This window comes from Meleagris gallopavo, chromosome 13, assembly GCF_000146605.3.
Source record: "Meleagris gallopavo isolate NT-WF06-2002-E0010 breed Aviagen turkey brand Nicholas breeding stock chromosome 13, Turkey_5.1, whole genome shotgun sequence".
Lineage (NCBI taxonomy): Eukaryota > Metazoa > Chordata > Aves > Galliformes > Phasianidae > Meleagris > Meleagris gallopavo.
In genome coordinates this window covers 16,656,738-16,662,513 of record NC_015023.2, presented here as the reverse complement: position 1 = coordinate 16,662,513, position 5,776 = coordinate 16,656,738, and positions in this window count along the sequence as shown.

The window sequence follows — 5,776 nt, the reverse complement described above, 5'->3', positions numbered from 1 at the left end:
TCTTTTCTTTTTCTTTTTTTTTTTCTGGTCATACCCACTCTGTTCTTGTGTGGGAGGAAGGAGGACCATCTGTGCTTAGCACATGCCCACTGCATTACCAGCAATAAGGCTGCATCTCCCCAGGTGCAGTGGTGTGACCCTCCCAGCCTTGGTCATGGGTCTGGGGTAAAGCTGCTGGGGAGTTGTGACCTGCTGTTGGCTCAGTGCTATACTAGGTGCTGCTGAGGGCACAACAGGGACTGGTGACATAGGTTCTGGAGACGGGCTGTGACCCGGTGGGTTACAGCCAGTGGGGCTGGACAGACACTCCTGTCCCAGCTTGACTGGCAGGCCTCCCACAGCAGCCACCCCTGGGGGCTTTGGACAAGGAATAATGCTTTTTGAAAACATCTAACATAGAAAGATCTTGTTTTGAAGCTTTGAAACCATTTATATGTTTGAGAGCTTCTGTTGAGAGCTGCACAGCTCTAGTTTTTCTCTTCTTTTTCTGAAGAATTGGATGACCTTCAGAAGCTCAGATGTGTCCTCTCCAAGCACCTGTGGGTAATTTTCTCACTTCTCCTAGCTGGCCTCATCTCTTGACGTGCTGCAGCCCTACCAGGGTTAAATGTGCTGCTGGGAGGTCTCAAGGACGCTGCTGCATGTTCTGCCTAGCAACAACACTGAAGTGTTGCAACCAGAGCTCTACCCATAATTCTGCACACTGCAGTGGGGTTCAGGGGAGGGCACAGTTGGGTCTGCTGCCAAGAGGAGAAAAATGTGGCTCTGGAGGCACAGGTAGACTCAGTTACATAGGGATGAGAACCTGTCCAGACATGGGAAGGACACAGTGCAATGGGGTCAGTGGGTTTATCCTGCTATTGCTATGCCCTTCTCTTCTCCCTGCATGACTCCAGTCCTTATCTGGACAGTCTCATGTCATACAGCCCTCCCCATCACCTTGTGCCCACAAAGCCTCCCAGGAAGAAAGCATGAACACACGGCTCAGCATTTCAAGTTTTCCAAAGACAGTGATGCCAATCCATACATAATGCAGCAAAAGAGGTGTCCATACTCTGCGGTGCATGTTTCTGCGATAAGGCAGCTGGTGGTACTCTGTACTCCACCAGCCCTCACGCACCATCTATTCCTCTTCCTCAGCAGTTCCTCCCTATGGGTTTCTTGTTTTGTACCTCTTCAGCTCCCTTTTTCTTCTGTAGCTTCAGCAATGGGCCTCTGTCTTACTGGAAGAAGAAATTGATGATGGCTTTGATGTTTCCTTGGTACTGCCTCGCTCTTGTAGCACAACTGCTCCAAAGACTGTTTCTGTGAACAGAGGTCAAACCTATAAAACCAAGCAGTTCCCTCTTCCAAGACGAGCCACAGTTATAAAGGAGGACTGTGGCTGCTTGAGTGGAGCATGGATGTAACCATTGCTACACTGGCAAATCTGTGTCTTCAGTTAGGCTGCAGGCAGGACATGCTCCAATAGAGTTTTGCACATGTGCTCTGCACTACCATTCAGGATATGCTGATCCAGGGACACTCAGCTGCTCTGCACAGAAAGTAGTAAGATCAATTACAGATCACCTCAGAAATTACCTCCTTGCATTTTGCTTATCTTTCCAGCAATTTCTGTCTGCTTCTTTCTGACATTGGCACAGCCCTAACAAGGTCAAGGGTGCTCCACTAAATGTCTGTCGCCTAATTGCTGTTTAGACCTTTTTAGCATTATTGGTCTTTAATAACCAAGCATGTAATTTTTCCCTTTATTTTTTATTTTTAATCTATTTCTTATTAAACTTTCCTATAGATGAACAAGCAGCTATGAAGACTCCTTGGCTCCAGTGAATTTTGTGACTGATTACTGGCTCCCAAGACATTTCTAGCTGAGCAAAGCAGGAAGTATCCCAGGCTCATGGAGTGTCAGCAGCACTGGTAACTACAGGCCCAGCAGCCACAGTGAAGGATTAACTGGCCCTCCTAGAGCTGCAGCAAAGAATGCTCCACATTAGTGGCCACGTGAGTGGCTTCTGGGTGCAGGCACCGGGAAGACAAGCACCTTGCCAAGCCTTGTTCTTTGCTTACATCCAGACAAGTGTTGCGTAAGTGCATACCCATGTTTGAGGTATGACTTCAGATACTTGTGCTGTTGCATTGTTTGTTGAGGCAACTGCCCTGTGGATGGCCTTGAAGCCATGCGGGCAGTGACCAGCCAATGGGAATGAGATGGAAAGGAACGCGATGGCTCTGTAGGACAAGGGGATAACATGAGCTGGTGGTGAGTGGCGTAGGCAGACTGAGGCACTTTTCTTTCAGAACACAGAGAGGTCAACCACTCCCACAAATGAATATGAGCTCCAGTGATGGAGACCTACAACATGCCATGCTTATCTGCTCCAGCAACAACTTCCCTCCAACTTAGGAAGTGCTGGAGGTCAGGCGTGTGTCTTTTTTTCTTCTTTATTTTTTTTCTTTGAGGGTGCCTAAATCTTTTTGCTTCAAATTAAGATCACCGCTACCTATCATGCCAATGACAGATAGGGAGAACAAAATCTTACCCTTCTGTTGACAACGTTTTTTTACAAGTTTGCAGGTTGTTAAAGTGCCTCCTTATTGACCAGCTTGTGAGTTTTTAACAGGCACTTTGTCAGGCAAATGAGAGGACTGGGCTATGTCTTGTTTCGTAGGTTGTATTTCCAGAGCTTTCTTTTGCTGTAGAGAAGAGCAAAAGGGGGAGGAGGGAGCAGAAGAATTTCTTCACATGTTCTGCATGTGACATTTATGTTTATACACCCTAGTGATGTTAGCTTTTTTCGCAACAGAATGACACTGTGGACTTGAGTTCAGTTTGTGATTCACAAAAACCTCCCATTCCTTCCTGCAGCATAGCTGCTTTGTCATTGTGCTGCACTCACTGTTTCCATGACTATTTGCGTGAGACGGTAAATCTGTTTGTGGTGTTCAGAAGGGATTGTGCTGCAGCTCCCAGATGCCTCGTGCTGGAGAAGTATGAAGCAGTCCATGACTCGTTCTTCCTACTTCACCCTGCGAGTTCCCAGGGAGGGCACTGAACCAGGTCAGAGCTCCTGGCCCATGACAGCCAGGCCTGGCCCTTCCCTTCCCATCATGAGGCAGTGATATCAGGAGCAGCCAGAAACAGAAGAGGAAAAAAAAAAGAAAAAAACAGAAAAAAAAAGAGAAGCCAATGCAAAGGTAAACAGAGCTTGTTGCTCTCTTCTCTTGACTGCCGCTTCCCGCTTCTTGTTGCTGAGAACAGGAATCCAAAGGACGATGCTGACCACGTTCAGCTGTTTTACCAGCTGTGATAATTTGAGTACAAGTGATGTAAAACATTTTGGTAACAGTTCTCAATACAGCCACAGAAACTGAATACAATTGAATCAGATTAGCAATGACCTGAAGTTTGTACCCGGCAGCAAACATTCTAATAGAACACTGATGTGTCGCCAAATCAACAGCACTTCCCAGCTCTGTCTTTTTTTTTTTTTTAAATAACTAATTCCAGCACATCACAAAATCCAAAGACAGTTTTGGCTCAGGTTGCTGAAGGACCAGCAGCAACACTGCATTAGAAACAACTATTATTACTCACAGTTATTCAGTTTGGTTGTTCACATACCTTTCACAGCGATTAACAGCTCTACTAGGCAGAATGGTATTGCCCGTGATCCTAAAATTAAATTAAGAGTTGCTGACAACTTTTACCCCCATCCTCTTCCCAGCAGCAAGGAGGTCTTAGTTCTAACATATGAACATGAGAGACTGAAATGTGAGCACACAAAACATGTGTGAGAGTCTACTGATGAGCATCTGCACAGTGTCTAAAGCCTCCACCCTGACCTCCACAAGGTCTCTCTATTGCACAGAATCACAGAATGGCCAGGGTTGGAAGGGACCTCGAGGATCATGAATCTCCAAACCCCTGCCACATGCAGGGCCACCAACCTCCCCACTTTAATACCAGACCAGGCTGCCCAGGACCCCACTCCAAGCTGGCCTTGAACACCTCCAGGGATGGATGGGGCGATCCACAGCCTCTCTGGGCAGCTGTTCCAGCACCTCACCACTCTCTGTAAAGAGCTTCCCCCTGACATCCAACCTAAATCTTCCCTCCCTCAACTTAAAACCATTTCCCCTTGTCCTGCAGTTATCTACCCTTTCAAAGAGTTGATTCCTCTCGTGTTTGTAGGCTCCCTTTAGGTACTGAAAGGCTGCAATGAGGTCACCCCGCAGCCTTCTTTTCTCCAGGCTGAACAAGCCCAGCTCCTTCAGCCTGTCTTCGTAAGGGAGGTGCTCCAGCCCCCTGATCATCTTTGTGGCCCTCCTCTGGACCCTCTCCAACAGCTCCCTGTCTTTCTTGTACTGGGGCTTCAGGTCTGGACGCAGCACTCCAGATGGGGCCTCACAAGAGCAGAGTAGAGGGGGACGATCACCTCCCTGTCCCTGCTGGCCACCCCACTGCTGATGGAGCCCAGGATACCATTTGCTTTTCAAGCTGCAAGAGCACACTGCTGGCTCATATTAAGTTTGTCATCCTTCAAGACCCCCAGGTCTTTCTCTGCAGGGCTGCTCTCAAGGACTGCTCCTTCCAGTCTGTATGGATGCCTGGGATTCCTCCGGCCCATATGCAAAACCTTGCACTTTGCCGTGTTGAACCTCGTTAGGTTCACCTGGGCACATCTTTCAAGCCTGTTGAGGACCCTCTGAATGGCATCCCTTCCTTCCACCATGTCAACAGCACCACTCAGCTTGGTGTCATTAGCAAACTTTCCTAACCCCACAGCATCCTACAGCTCCTGCCCCCTCTATCTGAACTGGAGAAAAACAAGAATTCATTTTGTTTTGCTTCTCTCTTATCTGCAAACAAGATAGATTTTAAGGCAAGTTTGCAGAGCCCCACTTCATGCAGCAGTGTGAAATGGGCTGGAGGCTGTTGGCCTGCAGTGCCGAGGCTGCAGCACAGCCCACCCTGTAGGCCTCTCAGTGCGCCGGGCTGCAGATCTGTTGCTGTTTCTCCTGCAAGGACAGAAGAGTGAAACGATCTCACTTCTTACAGATGGAGGAAATGCATTTCTGCACCTTTGTGCTGAAACTGGACTTCTCGTCATGTATTCAGACACTGAGACCTCCTGCAGTAATGTTTCCTTGATAGTCTGTTTTCCTAAATGCAACAAAAGCACTTCTTTGCAATGCTAATGCTTTTCCAGGCAGCAGTTGGGCAAACCCTTGGAGAAGAGCATTCTCTCTGGCTGTGTTCTGTTCCCCTCTGTGTTTCCGTGCTGCGCTATGTTTTTTATTTTTTTCCCACATACACTCGCTTGCTTTCATTCCAGCAACTACCAGCCAACAATGGATCAGTTAATTTCCTCCCAGCCGCACGGTGACAGCTGTGCTCAGCAGACTCCAGGGCAGAGGCGGTCAGTCCCGCTGGGCAGCCAGACATTATTCTGCATGGAAATTGGGCAGCTTCTGAAAACGTCACGTTGCGTTGCCTGGGGTGGCCTCCAGCAAATTGACGCTGATGAGGCCTCTGTGGTTCTGTGTTCATAGATACAAGGTAATGGGTCTGAAGAAAATTGCGTGAACACCTCCTATGGAGTGGTGCCGGAATCCGGCAGCAACACTTAAGGACACATCGCAAGTGCTGAAGACAGGCCCCGTAAGAAAGTACTTTCGTACGGCAGGACCGCGCGGAGTTTCGGCGGAACGTAGCGGGTAAAACCCGGGGCCACGCGCACCGAAGAACAGCGCTCAGGGGAAGGCGGCGTTCCGC